Source organism: Candoia aspera, chromosome 3 (assembly GCF_035149785.1).
Source record: "Candoia aspera isolate rCanAsp1 chromosome 3, rCanAsp1.hap2, whole genome shotgun sequence".
In the NCBI taxonomy this organism is placed as follows: domain Eukaryota; kingdom Metazoa; phylum Chordata; class Lepidosauria; order Squamata; family Boidae; genus Candoia; species Candoia aspera.
This window is the reverse complement of record NC_086155.1, coordinates 176,967,555-176,990,546: the sequence shown is the minus strand read 5'-3', so window position 1 is coordinate 176,990,546 and position 22,992 is coordinate 176,967,555. Positions and strand designations below refer to the sequence as shown.

The following is a 22,992-nucleotide window of genomic DNA, read 5'->3' as shown; positions in this document are numbered from 1 at the left end:
CATTTAATATATGCTTAAATATCAGAAAATTCAAGCTGAAGTAATGCATAACTTAGAAACATAGAATATGATGTAATAACCTGAGACACATTTTTAAAATCAAACACCACTGATAGCTGAATAAATGTTTGGAGAATTAGCATCAAGAATGTTTGGCCTTGTGCAAACATAGTGCTTTACCCCATAGAGAAGAGGTGCACAGTCCAAGTCTTCCAGGCTGCAGAAGCCCTCCAGAAGCCTTGGCTGAGTGCAGCCACAGTCACTCCTGGAGATGAAGATTTGCCACCAAATGTGAAGCTCAGAATAAACACTTTTAAGCAGACTGAGGCAGACACCATTTTAAAAGTCCTATCAAAGTCTCACCTTGATGGAAAAAAAAAGATTTTCAGTATATAAGTTACACACATAGTAATACTCGTTATGTACTACATTTTTATTGCCCTGTTTGGATTACATCAGTTGTAAAATCAATTGGGGGAACTACTTTAAAATTAGCTTTTAAAAATCTTTGCTAAAATTAATGTGCCATGTAGACAAAATAACTTGCATCATCTGGTATCCTGCAGTTGGCAGTATGTATTAGAATATTCATTCAAGATATTTTTAGTTCTGTTCTTCAAGTGCACAAGGATGAAAAAATTCTTTCGGTGTTAGTGACTGTACTGCTGACACCAGTCCTATTGTCACAATTACATGGCACTAAAGAACCTATTCTTGGGGAGTAAGATGAGATTCTACCAAATTAGGGGGAAAAAAATCTTGAGTGATTCAAAACTGAACCTCCTTTGATTATTCTATCCTTATTTTGACATAGAAGACAAATACATATTACATGCAAGAACACAATTTGTTCCACTGTTATATTACTTGGCATCTAGAGGAATTGCTAGGAGATTATTAATTCCAATATAATTTAATGCATTATAATCTAACTTCATGTTTAAACTGGGAATGAAGTGGCCTTACTACATAAGGTACCAGCAGGTGGTAGAGAGTCATTGGCTCTCTAGAGCAGGCCCATCAGGTTTTGTTCTGAGCAAAGTTCTCAGTCTCCATCACTTTGCTTTCACAGTAACATATACCATTCATCTGTACCTTTTAGCAGGATCTAGATAGCCATTCATTATATTTCAAAGTACAAAGAGACAAGTTTTAATGTACTATACTTTTATATGTGACAGTGCTTTCACCTCGTGTTAGATGTCTTTTGCATATTGGATTAAAACCAAACAGAAATTCTATACAAGCAAATACAGGTGGGTATTAAAGTAAGTCAAGAAATTGCAAATGCTGATGTGAGGTAATGGTTAAGGTGATGAACTGGGTATTAGGGAAACTCAAGTTCATGTCTTCACTTGACTATGGAGTTAATAATTGCTTCTCACCTAACTCATCTCACAGAGTTACGATGATTAAATGATGGGAAAAACTCCATATATACTACTTTGAGTAGTATAAAAAAGACAGGATATAAATTTAATAAATAATACATGGAACAAATGTTTGGGGAGCACATAAGTAAATATATAAAGATAAGTTTTAGTATTTAAAAAAAGATATCAAAAACTAGAAAATCAGATCAATAAGTGAAGAATTGTAAATTAATGAAGGTTAGAGCTACAGATAAAATGTCAGGCAGACAACAATGATTGAAAACTTTTTGGGAATGGTAGGTGTCTAAAGATCTATGCCAAATAGAAGTTGTAAGAAAATAAATATTAAGTCACAGAAATACATTGGCAAGTCATTAGGTCAAAACAACTTATCTCTTAATATATGCCTGAAAATCCTTTAAGAATTCCAACATGAAAGTGCTGATCTTCTGACAAAAAATTGCATTGTTAATAAAGTTGGCCTCCTTTATGGAGAATCAGAAGTTAATATACAATAGTTTGAGAAGGGGGTTAGGGCCAAGGATTCCCAAAACTTGAAAGCCTGTGGCTGTTTCTGTGGTATCTGTTCTATATAAATACATGCTGACAGTGACTAATCAGGAAAGATATATAACGGCTGTGGTGGCTGAGTGAAAGTATTAGGTCAGCATGCAGTAAAACAAAACAAGTGGATAGAGCCCTCAAAAATATTCAGTGGATAAATACATCTTCTTGGTACTTATTAGTTTAAGGAGGAAGAGATTTTAAATGATACATGATTAATGTTTATATATCAAGGTAGGGAAAGAATTATTGTTTGATTCCCTTCACTCCCCAAAAAGCTAGAACTTACATTAATTTTTTTTATGTCAGGTTCCAGATAAACAAAAGAAATAATACTTCCAATCAAACAAATAGCTACCACAATATATAGCAATGGTAATTTTTTTACAAACAGGATTATTACAAATTCATGGATGATCAGTTTACCCACTGTTGCTATAGAACAGCCATGTAGAATGTCATCCAATTGATTGATGTACCCAATTGTTATGGCACATTATCAAGGGAGGGCTAATGCCCTTAATACCTGTTTTTGGTCTTTTTGCAAGCATCTGGTTGGCTACAATTAGAAACAAAAGACTGCGACTGATGTTCCTTTAACTTGATATCTTCTTATTTTATTATTATATTATATAGCAGAATTGTTATTTTGAGAAAATATTTGAAAAGCTCTGTCTACATTTTCTGTGGTTTTGTAGTTCACACCAAATACCATACTAGATTGTTTTGAATATAATTGAATCAAGATATTTCCCCATTTATCTCATAGAGTGCACTGAATCATATCATATAAAAGAAGCAACAAGAACTTTCCAAAAACACTTCATAACATTGAATGTCTAAAATCTATGGTGATTCTTCTTCATACAATATGCTGCAGTGACCAAAACCTGACATTTGAAGAAACATTAAGTATTTATCATATTTTACAAAATTTTGTCCTGTTTAGTAATTCAGGAAGTAGGGGATCATATATTTATTCATTACAGAAAATTAAGAAGTGAGTCGCATTTCGGTTATCAGTTCTTTTTTTTTTAAATGGGAAATACAGAAAGATACAAGAAATATGAAATACTTCCTATAAAACCAATTGAAAGATGAGTCAGCTCTAATGTTGGATGATGTTAATGCTGACAGGGAAGATTTCATACAAGAGACAGAGATATGGAGGCTAGTATAGATCAGTTCATAGGATTTTCTTAGATAATAATAAAATAGTATTTGTATCACAAATTGTGGATCAAATGAGTCACATGCATGTTATTATTGAACATTAGGCATACTGCTAAAATTTGGAACAGATAGATTTTAAAAGGTCCCTATGTAATATATCCAGATTCTTTGTGATCCCTACAGGAAAATGAAGCTTATGTATTCAGTAAAGGTGTTGTGGTTATTAATGTTCTTTCCTTGGGAGTTAATTAAATAATTATAAAACCTACTTCTTGGTCTTCTGTGTCACCTATAAGCAATACTTGTAGAAGAGTTGACATATTCAAGTATAGCAAACAACTATTAGCTAACATTTAGAATTAAGTTCTATTCCTACATATCCAAACACAGTCTTCAGCCCAGCAGTTTCTTCCAGATGGAGTTGCACTTCCCTTGAAAAAGCTGTCCATCGTTTGGGACATAGTCTGGCAACAGTTACCCATACCTTAGTTATATCCCAATGAGATTGCATCCTGCTTGGGGCCACCCTTGGGAATTGTCTGGAAGCATTAATTGGTACAAAATATGGCACCTAAGCTGTTAAGTGGTACATAATATTGGAAGCATATTACAAGTTCAGTTTAAAGTGCTGAATTTAACTGTTAAGGTCCTAAATGGGTTAGGAACTGCTTATCTGGAAAGCTGCCTGTTGCAGTATGAATCTGTCCCCAGGGAGGAAAGGCTGTTGTAAACATTTTCTCACTTTCTGAGCTCTTGGGTATGCAGAAAAGGCTTCTTTTATGTTACTCTCAAATTATGGAATATTCTTTTTCAGAAGTTGTGTTCAACCTTCACTCTTCTCATTTTTAAGAAAGAAAAGAAAAGATGGTAACAAAAGAAAGCTATTTGTTGTTTCAGTTAAATTAAATTTTTACCTTTTTTATGAATGTTTAAATATTTGTTTCATTTTTCTATTGTTATTAGTTATCTTGAATATGCTAATGGCAGAAAGGCTAGATATAAATCATAAAAATATATTAAAATAAATGGCCATTAACAGCTGGATTTGCTTCTATGACTGTTTGCAGCTTGGAAATAAAATTCTATCCTATGCAGAGATACTATCTCTTTCCAACCCAGCCCAATTCAGTGTACTCTAATAAGCAGGTTTTTAATAGATTATCTTTTAATTCAATTGTGTACATATGTTGTTGTTTATTCGTTTAGTCGTTTCCGACTCTTCGTGACTTCATGGACCAGCCCACGCCAGAGCTTCCTGTCGGTCGTCAACACCCCCAGCTCCCCCAGGGATGGGTCCGTCACCTCTAGAATATCATCCATCCATCTTGCCCTTGGTCGGCCCCTCTTCCTTTTGCCTTCCACTCTCCCTAGCATCAGCATCTTCTCCAGGGTGTCCTGTCTTCTCATTATGCGGCCAAAGTATTTCAGTTTTGCCTTTAATATCATTCCCTCAAGTGAGCAGTCTGGCTTTATGTCCTGGAGGATGGACTGGTTGGATCTTCTTGCAGTCCAAGGCACTCTCAGAATTCTCCTCCAACACCACAGTTCAAAAGCATCGATCTTCCTTCGCTCAGCCTTCCTTACGGTCCAGCGCTCGCAGCCATATGTTACTACGGGGAACACCATTGCTTTAACTATGCAGACCTTTGTTGTCAGTGTGATGTCTCTGCTCTTAACTATTTTATCGAGATTTGTCATAGCTCTTCTCCCAAGGATTAAGCGTCTTCTGATTTCCTGACTGCAGTCAGCATCTGCAGTAATCTTTGCACCTAGGAATACAAAGTCTTTCACTGCTTCTACATTTTCTCCCTCTATTTGCCAGTTATCAATCAAGCTGGTTGCCATAATCTTGGTTTTTTTGAGGTTTAGCTGCAAGCCAGCTTTTGCACTTTCTTCTTTCACCTTCATCATAAGGCTCCTCAGTTCCTCTTTGCTTTCAGCCATCAAAGTGGTATCATCTGCATATCTGAGATTGTTAATGTTTCCTCCAGCGATTTTAACTCCAGCCTTGGATTCCTCAAGCCCAGCATGTCGCATGATGTGTTCTGCATACAAGTTGAATAGGTAGGGTGAAAGTATACAGCCCTGCTGTACTCCTTTCCCAATCTTAAACCAGTCCATTGTTCCGTGGTCTGTTCTTACTGTTGCCATTTGGTCGTTATACAGATTCTTCAGGAGGCAGACAAGATGACTTGGTATCCCCATACCCCTAAGAACTTGCCACAATTTGTTGTGGTCCACACAGTCAAAGGCTTTAGAATAGTCAATAAAACAGAAATAGATGTTTTTCTGAAACTCCCTGGCTTTTTCCATTATCCAGCAGATATTGGCAATTTGGTCCCTAGTTCCTCTGCCTTTTCTAAACCCAGCTTGTGCATCTGGCAATTCTCGCTCCATGAATTGCTGAAGTCTACCTTGCAGGATCTTGAGCATTACCTTACTGGCATGTGAAATGAGTGCCACTGTTCGATAGTTTGAACATTCTTTAGTGTTTCCCTTTTTTGGTATGGGGATATAAGTTGATTTTTTCCAATCTGAGGGCCATTCTTGCGTTTTCCAAATTTGCTGTCATATAGCATGCATTACCTTGACAGCATCATCTTGCAAGATTTTGAACAGTTCAGCTGGGATGCCATTGTCTCCTGCTGCCTTGTTCTTAGCAATGCTTCTTAAGGCCCATTCAACCTCACTCTTCAGGATGTCTGGCTCTAGCTCACTGACCACACCGTCAAAGCTATCCCCGATATTGTTATCCTTCCTATACAGGTCTTCTGTATATTCTTGCCACCTTTTCGTGATCTCTTCTTCTTCTGTTAGGTCCTTGCCATCTTTGTTTTTGATCATGCCCATTTTTGCCTGGAATTTACCTCCGACATTTCTAATTTTCTAGAAGAGGTCTCTTGTCCTTCCTATTCTATTGTCTTCTTCCACTTCCGCGCATTGCTTGTTTAAAAATAATTCCTTATCTCTTCTGGCTAACCTCTGGAATTTTGCATTTAATTGGGCATATCTCCCCCTATCACTGTTGCCTTTTGCTTTCCTTCTTTCTTGGGCTACTTCTAGTGTCTCAGCAGACAGCCATTTTGCCTTCTTGGTTTTCTCTTTCTTTGGGATGTATTTTGTTGCTGCCTCCTGAACAATGTTGCGAACTTCTGTCCATAGTTCTTCTGCGACCCTATCTGCTAAGTCCAGTCCCTTAAATCTATTCTTCACCTCCACTGCATATTCCTTAGGAATATTAGTGAGCTCATAACTAGCTGATCTGTGGGTCTTCCCTAATCTCTTGAGTCTGATCCTAAATTGTGCAAGAAGAAGTTCGTGATCTGAACTACAGTCAGCTCCAGGCCTTGTTTTTACCGACTGTATAGATGTCCACCACCTTTGGCTGCAATGGATGTAGTCAATCTGGTTTCGGTGTTGTCCATGTGGTGAAGTCCATGTATAAAGCTGTCCCTTAGGTTGTTGGAAGAGAGTGTTTGTTATGCAGAGTGAGTTGTCTTGGCAAAATTCTATCAGCCTATGTCCTGCTTCAGTTTGTTCTCCCAGGCCATGCTTACCTGTAATTCGAGGTGTCATTTGACTGCCCACCTTAGCATTCCAGTCTCCTGTGATGAAAATAACATCTCTTTTAGGCGTGTTGTCCAGTAGGTGCTGCAGATCCTCATAGAAGCTCTACTTCAGCTTCTTCAGCATCTGTGGTTGGGGCATATATTTGGATCACTGTGATGTTAGATGGCTTGCCCTGAATTCGAATTGAGATCATTCTGTCGTTTTTTGGGTTGTATCCAAGCACTGCTTTAGCTACTTTACTATTAATTATGAAGGCTACTCCATTTCTTCTGTGGTCCTCTTGTCCACAGTAGTAGATCTGGTGGTCATTTGATGTGAAGTGGCCCATTCCAGTCCATTTCAGTTCACTGACGCCCAGAATGTCTATCTTTAAACTTGACATCTCACCAATAACCACATCCAATTTGCCCTGGCTCATAGATCTTACATTCCAGGTTCCAATGGTGTGTTGATCCTTAGAACATCGGATTCGCCGTTCACCACCAGCACCGTCGGCCGCTAGCTGTCCTTTCGGCTTTGAGCTAGCTGCGTCATCACGTCTGGGGCTAGTTGAGCTCATCCTCTGTTCCTCCCCAGTAGCATTTTGACCATCTTCCGACCTGGGGGTCTCATCTTCCGATGGTATACCGACATATCTCTGGTTGTACTGATCCATTGAGTTTTCATGGCAAGAATACTGGGGTGGGTTGCCATTACCTTCCCCAGGGATCGCATTTAGTCTGACCTCTCTGTCATGACCTTCCCATCTTGGGTGGCCCTTCACGGTTTAGCTCATGGCATCATTGAGGTGCTCAAGCTCCAGCACCACAACAAGGTAACGATCCTTTGCTGAAGGAGGCCAGTACAAATGTCTCTATATACAGGCACTGGAGAAGCACATGCTCTGTTGTTTCTATATGACCAGAGTCACAGGGGCATTGTCTCTCTAGGTAAGGAATCTTCCTGTACTGGCTTCAAGGACAGCTGAGGGGAAGGCGTGACATCGTGCCAGAGTAAACGCCCTCCAATGGTTAGGTACCTCAAGTTTAATTAAGTATGTCATACCGGAGGCAGAGTACCTGTTGGATTCACTGGCAATAAAGGTTGGGGACCTGGCTAAATCCAATTGGCGCTCTGTGTCCGCTACATGCTGTTTAATGACTGCTTTGGCCTGATCATATCCCACGCTGAGTAGAAGACCTGGAGAGAAGCCCAAGGATGAGATCTTAGTTGCCACTGCCTATTTCCATATGGACTGAAAATCATCCCCTATAGTCAATGGGGCAAGGCCAAGGAGAAAAAGGATAACCTAAGCTAATAGTTGAGTATAACCACCCACACTCTAGCCTCCACTTTCATGAGGCCTGTCTCTAGTCTCAGGGTGGCATTAGAGGCACATTTTGGGACTTGAAGGGCAAATCTTAGAAATTTGGATTGCACACGTTCTAATTGTGTAAAATTGGAGAAGGGGCCAAGCTAGGCACTGTAAAGGAGTTGTGCTATCGCTATCTTATGTCTAATTTCAATTCATTTTGTTGGGAGATTAACTTATCTTCTAATATTTTTAATATAGGTCTCATACTTTTCTTCCTGCAGTTCATTTTTTTCCTTTTCATTTTTTCCCCAAGATTCATTTTTGGCACTACCAAATAATGGTTTGAACCACATTCAGAATCTCTCATCACTCTGTATCCTTCAGCAAATATCTCAATCTTTCATCATAAATCATCATGCTTTTAGATTTAAATTCTTACTTTCCCCTGCACAAGTATAAATACAGTAGGCTTATGTTTGAGCCATTTTCTGGCTCAAGACCTTTTTCCAAGTAGATATCACCAGTCACCATTGTCATTCATGCTTTTATTTCAAATGACGCAATCACTTTTAATGCTTTCTCCATCCATTTCTACCATCTAACCATGTTATCTAACAGAGTAACTTTTTCTCTTGGATCACGTTCATTCAGACTGTACCTCTAGAACTTTTATTATCACCATTCACACACAATTACATTAATTAATATTTTCTCACATATGTATTTCTAATGTATTTTCATTTACTGTATAGCTATCCCTACACTCACATCCCTGCATATGTTTTTGAACTCCATTCTAACATAACTTCATTAAGATCTAGTAGATAAATCATCATCATCATAATTTATTAAACAGATAAATCATCATCATAATTTATTAAATCTATATGCCACCAACTCCCAGCTACTCTGGGCAGTTTACAATTGTTAAAAACATTTAAAAACAAAGAACAATACAAAAACACAAAAACAGCACATGACAAAAGAACAACAATGGCAAAGAAAACAAACCCAGAGGGGAACAAAAAAGGAAGAAAGGGACATCAGTTGTCCTCGCCAAAGGCCTGAGCGAAGAGCCGGGTCTTTAGGGCCCTTCAAAATATCAGTAGGGTGGGATCTTCCTCTTTTACTTCGTTTCACAGAAATACAACATAATCTGTTTTCCTTTTTTCATTTCCTTTGTTAATTTATAATCCCTCATATGCAGTAGTCAACATCACATGGGCCCACAAATATTGACCTCCACTGCTCATTGTGTTTTAACCAATCAAGACTTTCAGGTATGTTTTTCATAAGATAGAGAAGGTATAGATTAGGTTACCACCCTTAATTGTATCTGTTGCCATCAACTTCTGAAAACTGTGGAACATAATATAAGGTGTCCCTGTGAAAAAATTTTTTGTATAAATGTATATAATTATAAAATTATAATGTATAAAATTACATTGCTATGGCAGAAAATATTTCAGAATTGAACTTTTTAAAAGCATATATTTCTGAGAAAAAAGGGAAGCCAGGACAGATTTCGCTGCGGGTTAAACCACTGACTTGCCGTCGGCGGTTCAAATCCGCATGATGGGGTGAGCTCCCATTGCTAGCCCCACCTCCTGCCAACCTAGCAGTTTGAAAACATGCAAATGTGAGTAGGTAAATAGGTACCACTTCAGTGAGCAAGTAACAGCGTTCCGTTTAGTCATGCTGGCCACATGACCACGGAAGTGTCTACAGACAAACGCCGGCTCTTCGGCTTTGAAACGGAGATGAGCACCGCCCCCTAGAGTCGGACACGACTGGACTTAATGTCAAGGGAAACCTTTACCTTTACCTATGACCTGTGCAACCATAAACTCATGACTGTTTACAAAACAAAAACATCCATAACAGTTAAAGCATCCACAATAAATATAAATAAATTAAATAACCAATAAATAATCAAAGTTCCAACAGTACAAGGATAAATTAAAATAACTTTGAAAATGAAAAATTAAACAAATCATAACAAATAAGTATAAAAAATTAAATCCATATAAGAAAATGACAATAATAAACTATTCAAGCAAATGCTCTTCAGAAACATTCTCTCTTCAGTAGCTTCTCAAATGTAGAAGGAATTAATTACCTTAATGCTATTTTATCTTTCTAAGGAAGTCTAGCTTGGCTACTTCGCTGTTACTTGTAAATATTGAGAAAATAATACAAAACAGAGGATATATACACCAATGATTATTCTTTGGTTATTCTTAACACCCTATAAACAGGATTATCCATATGTTTCTCATTTCCTAACTGTATTAAAAGTGCATATATACAGCCAAGTTTTTCATACTGGGAAAGAAGTTATGTATGATAGTTAAATTATCAAAAGAAGATTAACTTACACATTTATACAAATACACATTGTATATATAATGTTAATTTTTCATGAATAAATATTTATTTGGGCAATAAACATGTAATGTGCAGTGCTATACACTATTGAGAGCAGAGTATTTGTTTTCAGATATTTATTTACTTAAGTTACATTATACTGTCTCTATAGCTTTGAATATTTTCTAAATTTTAAGCTTTATCCCCAAAAGCTCTTAACTTTTCAAGATAGGCCAGATCAGGAAACAGAATCTTCAAGTTTAACTAGAATCCACTTTATTGAGATAGACTATAGTAACAGAAACTTGAAAGCCTGACACAGTTTTCTGTCCCTTCCTCTTATATTGAAGAGTGTTAAGGCGGAGCCAGTTTAAGTTTCTTCATAATGTTTTCTCCTCGTCCTGCAATTAAATCATGTTTGTATAATTGCCACTACATAATTTCTCCAAGTCCGTCTCTGATTCCTTACAACATGCTCATAATCCAATTTGGAGAATAAAAGAGGCTATATGAAATTCAAATATTAATATTATATTTATCTATGTATATGTACACAATGTCAAGATTAAAGATAGACATTTTGGGCGTCAGTGAACTGAAATGGACTGGAATGGGCCACTTCACATCAAATGACCACCAGATCTACTACTGTGGACAAGAGGACCACAGAAGAAATGGAGTAGCCTTCATAATTAATAGTAAAGTAGCTAAAGCAGTGCTTGGATACAACCCAAAAAACGACAGAATGATCTCAATTCGAATTCAGGGCAAGCCATCTAACATCACAGTGATCCAAATATACGCCCCAACCACAAATGCTGAAGAAGCTGAAATAGAGCAGTTCTATGAGGATCTGCAGCACCTACTGGACAACACGCCTAAAAGAGATGTTATTTTCATCACAGGAGACTGGAATGCTAAGGTGGGCAGTCAAATGACACCTCGAATTACAGGTAAGCATGGCCTGGGAGAACAAACTGAAGCAGGACATAGGCTGATAGAATTTTGCCAAGACAATTCACTCTGCATAACAAACACTCTCTTCCAACAACCTAAGAGACGGCTTTATACATGGACTTCACCAGATGGACAACACCGAAATCAGATTGATTACATCCTTTACAGCCAAAGGTGGCGGACATCTGTACAGTCAGTAAAAACAAGGCCTGGAACTGACTGTAGTTCAGATCACGAACTTCTTCTTGCACAATTTAGGATCAGACTCAAGAGATTAGGGAAGACCCACAGATCAGCTAGATATGAGCTCACTAATATTCCTAAGGAATATGCAGTGGAGGTGAAGAATAGATTTAAGGGACTGGACTTAGTAGATAGGGTCCCGGAAGAACTCTGGACAGAAGTTGGCAGCATTGTTCAGGAGGCGGCAACAAAATACATCCCAAAGAAAGAGAAAACCAAGAAGGCAAAATGGCTGTTTGCTGAGACACTAGAAGTAGCCCAAGAAAGAAGGAAAGCAAAAGGCAACAGTGATAGAGGGAGATATGCCCAATTAAATGCAAAATTCCAGAGGTTAGCCAGAAGAGATAAGGAATTATTTTTAAACAAGCAATGTGCGGAAGTGGAAGAAGACAATAGAATAGGAAGGACAAGAGACCTCTTCCAGAAAATTAGAAACATTGGAGGTAAATTCCAGGCAAAAATGGGTATGATCCAAAACAAAGATGGCAAGGACCTAACAGAAGCAGAAGAGATCAAGAAAAGGTGGCAAGAATATACAGAAGACCTGTATAGGAAGGATAACAATATCGGGGATAGCTTTGACGGTGTGGTCAGTGAGCTAGAGCCAGACATCCTGAAGAGTGAGGTTGAACGGGCCTTAAGAAGCATTGCTAATAACAAGGCAGCAGGAGACGACGGCATCCCAGCTGAACTGTTCAAAATCTTGCAAGATGATGCTGTCAAGGTAATGCATGCTATATGACAGCAAATTTGGAAAACACAAGAATGGCCCTCAGATTGGAAAAAATCAACTTATATCCCCATACCAAAAAAGGGAAACACTAAAGAATGTTCAAACTATCGAACAGTGGCACTCATTTCACATGCCAGTAAGGTAATGCTCAAGATCCTGCAAGGTAGACTTCAGCAGTTCATGGAGCGAGAATTGCCAGATGTAGAAGCTGGGTTTAGAAAAGGCAGAGGAACTAGAGACCAAATTGCCAATATCCGCTGGATAATGGAAAAAGCCAGGGAGTTTCAGAAAAACATCTATTTCTGTTTTATTGACTATTCTAAAGCCTTTGACTGTGTGGACCATAACAAATTGTGGCAAGTTCTTAGCGGTATGGGGATACCAAGTCATCTTGTATGCCTCCTGAAGAATCTGTATAACGACCAAGTAGCAACAGTAAGAACAGACCACGGAACAACGGACTGGTTTAAGATTGGGAAAGGAGTACGGCAGGGCTGTATACTCTCACCCTACCTATTCAACTTGTATGCAGAACACATCATGCGACAAGCTGGCCTTGAGGAATCCAAGGCTGGAGTTAAAATCTCTGGAAGAAACATTAACAATCTCAGATATGCAGATGATACCACTTTGATGGCTGAAAGTGAAGAGGAACTGAGGAGCCTTATGATGAAGGTGAAAGAAGAAAGTGCAAAAGCTGGCTTGCAGCTAAACCTCAAAAAAACCAAGATTATGGCAACCAGCTTGATTGATAGATAATAGAGGGAGAAAATGTAGAAGCAGTGAAAGACTTTGTATTCCTAGGTGCAAAGATTACTGCAGATGCTGACTGCAGTCAGGAAATCAGAAGACGCTTAATCCTTGGGAGAAGAGCAATGACAAATCTCGATAAAATAGTTAAGAGCAGAGACATCACACTGACAACAAAGGCCCACATAGTTAAAGCAATGGTGTTCCCTGTAGTAACATATGGCTGCGAGAGCTGGACCATAAGGAAGGCTGAGAGAAGGAAGATCGATGCTTTTGAACTGTGGTGTTGGAGGAAAATTCTGAGAGTGCCTTGGGCTGCAAGAAGATCCAACCAGTCCATCCTCCAGGAAATAAAGCCAGACTGCTCACTTGAGGGAATGATATTAAAGGCAAAACTGAAATACTTTGGCCACATAATGAGAAGACAGGACACCCTGGAGAAGATGCTGATGCTAGGGAGAGTGGAAGGCAAAAGGAAGAGGGGCCGACCAAGGGCAAGTTGGATGGATGATATTCTAGAGGTGACGGACCCGTCCCTGGGGGAGCTGGGGGTGTTGACGACCAACAGGAAGCTCTGGCGTGGGCTGGTCCATGAAGTCACGAAGAGTCGGAAGCGACTAAACGAATAAACAACAACGTACTGGCCTCATCTTACCATAATTGTATAAATACCCAGGGCGCTCAAGGCAATTTTATACCTCTCTGCTGCCATCAGATTCCAACCCTGCTACAACATACAGTGTTGCCAGGTTCTGCACAGCAACACTTAAAAATTGTGAGATGATGACTGGTGCTGTAAACTATTTTTAATGAGCATCTAATTTTTCACACTGGAGTGTTCTGTATTGATATACATACTAACCTTTCTGCTTCCCTACACCTATCTAATGTTCCTACCTCTCCTTTTAGATTTTTTAAAATTTTCTTTTAGACTTTTGTGATTTATATGTATATATTAGCTTTTATATTATTATTTAGATTTTAATGTATTTTCTATGCTTTTAACTGACTGTATCCCATTCTCCTCATGCAGGTCTTTGATTTGGTTTGACATAAGGTAAGAGAATATGGAAGCTACTTGGAACAGAGTAAAAAGAACTGCATTATAGAGTGCCTGTCATGTTCACTGTTTCAATGTGCACTGTACATCATAACGTTTCACATGCCATGGTGCTGACGCGCGTTTCTGTTGGGAGGGAGCTTCTGGGAAACTTTGTGCCAAGCTCTGTATCTATGTGGGCATTAAAGCTGCATTTTGAGGATCCTCTAGCCAGGGCAAGAGCTAAAAAGGCGTTGAAGGATCTTACCCAGGGGCAACTGTCTGTAGCTGATTACGCCTGAAATTTAGGGCTTTAGCTGGGAAAATCCCTGACTGGTCGCAGTCAACCTTAATAGAACAGTTTAAAGAGGGGCTCAACCGGGACATCCTGTGGTGGGCGTTGGGTAGAGACGACCCAGAAACATTGCACGAATGGATCTCGCTGGCTGGCAAGGCTGAGCATGCCCAGCAGACCTTCATGCAAGCCAGACGACCTGAAAAAAAAACCAGCCACCATGAGGGGACCCTGAAGTGCTGCGACTGCTGCCCGGCCAGGCTCTAGAGCCTGGGAAGAGGAGAGAGATTGGCGCTATGCAAGGGGTCAGTGCCTCCAATGCGGAAAGGAAGGGCATCGAGCAACTGATTGCCCAAAAGCCAAGACTACAGCTCGAGCGGGCAAGCTGCTGGCCAAATCACCACCCCGCTCGCGGAGGATGACAGCAGCAAAGGAAGCAGCCGATGCTGAGGAAGTAGCCTACTTTTTGGGAGAGGCTGAAGATGACTCTAAGGAGCCAGCAGGAAATGCCAGCCACCTGCCATGAAGGGCGCCTGCGGGCAGGTGGAGGGGGATGGGTGCGAGGATGCTATGGTGAGTGCTGACTGTCCCACTTTAGCAGTAAAAGTGAAATTGGGTTCCCACACAAAGACTACAGAAATCTGGGCTTTGGTTGACTCTGGGTGCTCCAGGTGTCTGATTCACCCTGATCTGGTGGCTGCTTTGGACCTGCTTAGCTATCCCCTCCAGCAGCCTCTGATCTTCACACAGTTAGATGGTTCAATGGCGGGGGTGGCGGCAACCCATTTCACTGGAACTGTCGCGATGCAAATGGGCAGCCACCATGAATCTCTAAAATTTGTAGTGGCACCTGTTGGCAATCCCTTGGTAATTCTGGGGATTCCCTGGTTGACCTATCGAAGCCCATATATCAACTGGGAACACAGAACTCTGACTTTTAAGGATGGGTTTTATCAAGCCCCTACAGCGGAGAGAGCCTCACAGGCGGTGGTTGGAAGAGCCGCATTCGCCACGCCGCACCTTAGTTTGGCACATTTAGAAGGCTTGCCCGATCGATACCAAGACTTTGCAGATGTATTTGGGGAAATGGAAGCGGATCAGCTACCCCGCCCCCCATCGAAAGACTGACTGTGCAATAGAGTTGGTTCCCAATGCTCAATTGCCCAAGCCGAAAATTTATCCAATGACTCAGAAAGAGCTTGAGGCATTGCAGGACTTTATTGACAAAAATCTGTCAAGGGGGTTTATTGAACCTGCAAATTCCCCAGTTGGGGCCCCTGTGCTTTTCTGGGAAAAGAAGGATGGCACGCTTAGACTTTGTACGGACTATCGGTGGTTAAATTCCATCTCAATCTGCAACAAATATATTTGTCCAAGGGCAAGATCTTTTCCAAGCTCGACCTTCGTGAAGCCTATTTTCGCATCCGCATATGAGATGGAGACAAATGGAAAACTGCTTTTAATTGCCCATTGGGTTCATTTCAGTACAAAGTCCTCCCTTTTGGGTTAGCAGGGGCGCCTGGGGTCTTCATGCAATTGATTATTGAAGTGTTACATGATCATTTGTTTAAAGGGGTCCTGGTTTATTTAGACGATGTTCTCATTTACACTGAAACCGAGGAGGAACACAAACGCCTCCTCAGACAGGTGTTAAGTAAGCTTAGAGATGCCAAACTCTATGCCAAGCTTTCCAAATGTGAATTTCACAAAACCCAACTTGACTATCTAGGCTATAGGGTATCTGACAAAGGCATTGAGATGGACCCTGAAAAAATTCAGGCAATTTTAAGTTGGGAACGCCCCCGCACCTGGAGGCAATTACAAAGTTTTTTAGGGTTCAGTAATTACTATCAGCAGTTTATCCAGGGATTTGCTGAGATTGCTTTGCCCCTTACTGACTTACTACATACCAAGGGTTTGGGAGAGACACGCAAGGTGAAAAATCCTGGGGCAGTGCTGAATTGGACACCTGAATGTCAGGCAGCATTCAAAAAGTTAAAAACCCTTTTCACTGCTGAGCCTATTTTACAGCACCCCGATCCTGACTGCCCCTTTGTTGTCCAGGTGGATGCTTCTGACTTCTCAATTGGGGCTATATTGTTACAGAAAGATTCTGAAAATCACTTAAAACCCTGCGCTTATCTGTCCAGAAGGTTTTCTGAAATGGAACGCCGGTGGCATGTTTGGGAAAAAGGGGCTTTTGCTGTAAAAGCTGCTTTAGAAGCATGGCGTCACCTCCTAGAAGGTGCTAAATGCCCTTTCGAGGTTTGGACTGATCACAGGAATTTGGAAGCCCTCCACACCCCCTGGCGTCTCAGTCCTAAACAAATTCGCTGGGCTCAATTTTTCAGTCGCTTTGATTTCCAGTTAGAATTTATTCCGGGAAAGAAAAACTTTCTAGCAGATGCTTTGTCACGTTTGCCTCAGGACTCTGACCACATGGCAGGTATAGTTGGGACTGTTCTCACTGCACCACAACTGGGCTTGGTTGCCGTCACCGAGAGCCAGACCCGTGCGCAGGCAACCCAGCCCCCAGCCCCGTCTGGGAGGCGGAAAATGCAAGTTCCTTGTCAGTTACAAAAAGACATTCTCCAGGCACTAAAATCTGACACTTGGTTGCTAGCTAATAGAGACAATGTTTCTTTTGAAAACGGTCTGGCATGGGTGGAACACCGCCTTTATGTGCCTGAAACTTTGAGGGCTGATGTTTTGCAGCGTTCCCATGATGACAAACTTGCTGGACACTTTGGTTTTGTCAAAACCTTGCATCTGGTTCGCCATCAATTTTGGTGGCCGACCTTAAGGCATGACGTGAAAGACTATGTTGCTTCCTGTCCTGTTTGTGCCATGTCAAAATGGAAAGGGGGTAAACCACAGGGGCTTCTGCAGCCAGTGGCCAGCCCATCCCGTCCCTGGGAGGAGATTTCTATGGATTTTATTGTGGACCTGCCTCCCAGTCAGAAAAAAACTGTCATTTGGGTTGTAAAGGATTTTTTTCCCAAACAAGCCCATTTCATTCCATGTGCGTCCATCCCGTTGGCCCCACCATTGGCCTGCCTCTTTCTAATCCACATCTACTGTCTCCACGGTAGCCCCTCCCGTTTGGTCAGCGACCACGGGACACAGTTTACTTCCCAGTTTTGGAAATCATTTTTAAAATTGGTTGGCACCAGACAGGCGTTGTCCAGATGGTCGCATCCTGAGACTGACAGATCTATGGAGGTTTTGAACTCTAACCTTGAACAATTCCTTAGAGCATACATAAATTACCATCAGGACAATTGGGTTGACTTGTTGCCCTTTGCTGAGGTGGCTTACAACAACGCTGTCCATCAGAGCACTGGGCAGACCCCTTTTCGTGTGGTTTCTGGGCACAACTTTGTTCCCATCGCTGAGCTGCCACAATCCCCCCCCCCCCAATCTTGTTCTGCCTCTGACTGGGCTGTTCAGCTGGCTGACTCCTGGCCAGTGATTCAGCAAGCTTTGGCTGATGCCTAGGCTGCTTACGAGTTCCAAGCTGATAAACGCCGTTCTCTGCAACATGATTTCAAAACTGGGGATCAGGTTTATCTTTCTACCAAATTCATAAAGTCCCCACAGCCCTCGAAAAAGCTTGCTCCCAAGTTCATTGGTCCTTTCCCTATTGTTGGTCTCATCAATCCAGTTACTGTTAAGTTGGACTTGCCTCACAATTTGAAACGCTTGCACCCTGTTTTCCATTGCAGCCTGCTCAAGCCTGTCCACCAATCTTCCCACTGGCATCCCCAACCTCCTCCTCCTGCTCTGATCATGATTGATGGGCAACAACACTTTGAAGTCAAGGAGGTCATTGATTCCCGCAAGCTTCGCGGCACCCTCCAGTACCTGATCCGCTGGAAACACTTTCCTCATCCTGAATGGGTGCCTGCTCGCCACGTTAATGCTCCTGCTTTAGTTAACCGTTTCCACTTAGCTTACCCTTTGAAGCCTGCCGCTTAGAGTTTTCTTTCTTTTGGGGGGGGGGCGGTATGTCATGTTCACTGTTTCAATGTGCACTGTACATCGTAACGTTTCACATGCCATGGTGCTGACGCGCGTTTCTGTTGGGAGGGAGCTGCTGGGAAACCTTGTGCCAAGCTCTGTATCTATGTTCATTTCAATGGAATGTGTTTGGGTTATGTGCTCTGCTCAAGGACTTTTCCCGCAGACCATCAGAAGCCGTTAGGAGCACCTGGGATTGTGAGCCTGGGAAGATTCTACAGGGGGAGGGATCTCGTTTGTACCGAGGGGTTTTTAGTTTGCATTTGGCGCGCTTTTCCCATTCTCAGCTTTCTTTGTGATCCTGCATACTATTCTTTAATAAATCAGATATCTTTATGAACCTGTTCATGAGTCTGATGGTGTTTTAGGATAGGCAATCATTACAGTGCCACAGAAGTGTGTAGAATTATACTGAGGAGAGTATGAAATGGATGATTAATAGAGTGGTAAAGTGAAAGAGACTGTGGCTGAGGAAAAATTATAATACAATTGCTGCAAAAATGATAAAGAGATATTGTATAACATGGATAGAGAAAAACAATTGTAGAAATGTAATCAAAGGTAGCAAGGAACAGTTAAACAAAGATGCAGGACTGATTTGGAAGGAAATAAAATATTGTGTATTTACTGCTTCACCCACTTCGTTATATAGACATGAGGGTTGGGTACACTAAGAGAAACATAAAAATAAGGCAGTTGGAATGGGGTATTTAAGTGTGTCTGGTAAAACAAGAAGAGGCAGGAATGAAAGGGATAAATGGATGTGGATTTAATACAAAAGTGAATAATCAGTATGAAAGAATTACATTGAGGTGATTTGGTCATATTAGAAAATGAATGAGGATTGAATTACAAGACCGATACACGGAGGGTGACTGTTCAAGAAGAACTGGAAGACTGAGCTAATGGGATTACTAGTAAGTATTTTTATTTGATGTGTGCTTATGTATATCTAAGCACAGAAGAAGACCTGTATTCCTCATAATAATAATCTTTTGAGCTGGACTGGGTTTAGAGAGAGTGACTGGCCCAAAGTTATCCAGTGAGCTTCAGGGACTAGAGGGAGACTAGAATCTGGAATCCCACCATTCTTAATCCATCACTTTAACCCAATGCTGGCTGGAGATTGAAGGAGTTGAAGTCCACACATCTTAAAGTTGCCGAGGTTGAGAAACACTGCTTTAACCACTGTACCTCACTAGCTCTGGTAGCCATAGTTATGGCTGGCTGGAGCTGCCAAGATTGGGAAAAAGAGAGAAGAAATTTAACGAAGCCATGTGTGAAGTAAAGAAAGCAAGGGTAGTGGAGAGATAATTATGAATGTGATTTGTGTAAATTAGTTGTAGCTATGTTTCTTTTTCTTACCTCATGCCTTTGATTCCTTCCTATTCTTATTCTTATTATTTTACTTATGTTCTTCACTCTTCACTTTCATTGCTTATCATGAAAAAGAATAGCATGATGGTGTGTGTGTGTTTGTACGTAGATGGTAACAAGATTACACATCTTTAGGTTCTCCAGTGGTGCATTAACTGAACAAAAAAGACAGCTATTTGCTTTGGGAGGCTTTATTAGACAAGGAATCCCACACAAAAGATTCTACTATGTTTAGACTTTCTAATATAAACAACTAATTTAATGCATCACTAATGATAGACAATAGATGCCATCTTACAACATGACAGGGGTAAAACACTGAGGTAATCTGAGAGGTATTTCAAAGTGATTAATTTGGAATAGAAAAAGAGCTTCTGTTGTGTAAATTTCCTTACCCCCTTTTTTATTAAAAACATACAGTTAATGTAATTTTTATTGTATATGTGTTAAATATAATTAACAAAACATAATAGCAGCTGGTTTCTGTAATATGAACTACACTTTTGGGACTCTGTGAAAAAAAATATGGTACATTTGTTGATGGGATTTTTTTATGCCATTACCTTTTGGAGTTTGATTATGAAAATAAGTTATCCTTTGGCCTATGATGCTTCCCAAACTATTATGGCATGCACTTTTCTTCCAATTTTTCATAAAATCCACTTTTAAATAAAGTCTCTATAATTTTATAGCAAGAAACTTTTTGTCCATATTTTTTGCAAGTGTTGTGTGGCATTAACACATTTAATAATGGCTGAAAATAATCTTTATCTTTGTCCTTGGTATATTGCTTAAATGTACATGTTATGTTTTTTGTTCTTGTATATATGTTCTTCCTCTGTTATGCTTCTACAGCTTTTAAAGACACATTAAAAATAGATTTGGTCAATTTTTATTTTCTCATTATTTATTACCACTATCACGTTCTCTAAGGAATCTTTTAAAGAGAATCCATGTTTCAGTTGGGTGTGATGCCAGCAAGGGCGGGCTGGATGGAAGGATTGCTTTGCTGACATCTTGCTTGGCTCGTTGCCCTTTCCCACCTCAGGAGATGTTTAGAAGCTACTGGTGTTCCACTAAGGACGCTAGCAAAATTCACGTGACCTGTGCTGGTGCAATTCTTCCATATGAGAAATCCTGAAACTTTACTTGATTTACACAAGGCGACTGGTAAAAACAATTAAGGGGTTTGGTGAATTCTCAGGATACAAAACTCATGTAAAAAAACCCAAATATAACAATGAGACACTTATCTGGAAGAACAAAAAGTGCTATCAGGAAAGGAGGGTTTTAAAGTCAGATGAACAGAATTTTAAACTTATACAGAAACAAGATCATCTATTAGGGGAATTGCATTACAACAATGGGAGAACTTTCCATGAGTTCTCCCATTGTAATGCAATTGTTTCTTTAAAATTTTGCATCCATTTTATCATGAAGTTTTGTACTTATTTTATCTCCATGTCATATTTTATATACATATACATATACATACATACACACATTGTTGTTAAAATATGACATGGAGATAAAATAAGTACAAAACTTCATGATAAAATGGATGCAAAATTTTAAAGAAACAATTGCATTACAACAATGGGAGAACTCATGGAAACATTCAGTGAAATTTACTCCAAGCTATAAACTAAGAGAAAATTGGTACAAAATGTTTTACAGGTGGTACATAACTCCATCCATAATTGCTAAAATAGAGAAATCATGTAATAATAAATGTTGAAAATGTGATACGGAAGAAACATTGTATATGTGGTAGTCATACAAAACAATTCAAAAGTACTGGAAAGAAATACACAGGATTATTCTAAAAAATAAAAATAATGCATAAATTGAAACCTGTTTTTTCTACTAGCAATATTTCTAGATCAAATAAATAAAATATATATTCTGATGGCTGCAAGAACAAATATGGCCCAACATTAGAAAAGAGATACTTTGCCAACAATATCAGACTGGGAAATCAAGCTTAGAGAATACACAGCAATGGCAGAATTAAGAGTATACATCCAGAGCAGAAGTTTGACTAAATTTAGGCAAGAATGACTTTTGTATATATTACATATTACACAGCAAGGCACACTCAGATACTCAGCTGTATGGGTTTTTAAGGTGGAAATATTTGATGTAAAGTTGGTAGCCTGAAGCAATTTTAATGTCTATAAATATTTTGATGTAATTACTAGTCAGGCACAATGGGAAAAAATTTGGAACTTGATATTGTTTTTACTGTTTTTTTTAAATCTTTCTTTCTTTCTTTCTTTTATAAGATTATGTGCATTTATTTTAGGAATAATGATAAATTGTAGTGACATCAGTATAAATAATGTTTTGTAGTCATTGTCAATTGTTTTTAAGATGATATGAGTCTAGCTTTATGTATTCAATTAATTCTTTAATTAATGAAATAATTAAATTTAAATGTTATGACAATTGTAAATTCTGTTTATTTACTGTTATTTTATTTTTCATCCACTATGTTCTTTTTCATATTATTCTTTTTCCTTTTATGCAGTCATTTATTTTGTTCCTTAAATGTTTTAAATTTAAATTTTAAAATCAATTTTAGAATGTTCCCCCAAAAATGTTTACATAATTTAGTCTTTTCCAGTTCAAAGGATATTTGAACTTCCCCTGTTTAAGGTATCTTGATGATGAGGATGATTTCCTGCATATATTGACATGAATCTCTTATCTATCCTCCAATGGTAGGGATTTATTGTTACTGTCTTCCTGCACCCATTTTGGCACCAATCAACATCTACATTCAGTGTATGCAGAAGAAAGAATAATTCTTAAATTGTATGGGATTGATTAATCTTCCCAATTGACTCCACAGTAATAAGTAATAAGCACAGAAAAACTAAGTGTACTCAGTTCACTCAGTGGAATAGAGTCTGTATGCTTTCTCTATCAAATCTGCTGAATATTTGTAAAGTTTTATAGGTGTTCAGTCCTATATACTGTATATTTACTCATAAGTACTCCCAGGTGACTGTATGTGTGCTTACAGTCAACAGACGTCTAGGAGAAAATTCATTATATTTACTTTCTAAGATTATTGCCAATATGTTTTCGGTATTAAAACTGTACTGCTATGTTGAATTTTGAAAATAGTGGGACTGTGCTTGCATTAATGTGTAATTATGAAATAAACTAAGAAGTAAAGAAGTGTTTTAGAAATTAGCAGTAAAATTTGTCATATGAATGTGATGCTTGCCT

The 22,992-nt window shown here is 39.4% G+C and overlaps 1 protein-coding gene across 1 annotated transcript in view; it reads left to right on the top strand.

The window, feature by feature from the left end:
• The window catches only part of STAU2 (staufen double-stranded RNA binding protein 2), a 157,163-nt gene that overhangs the window by 80,572 nt on the left and 53,599 nt on the right, over positions 1-22,992 (top strand).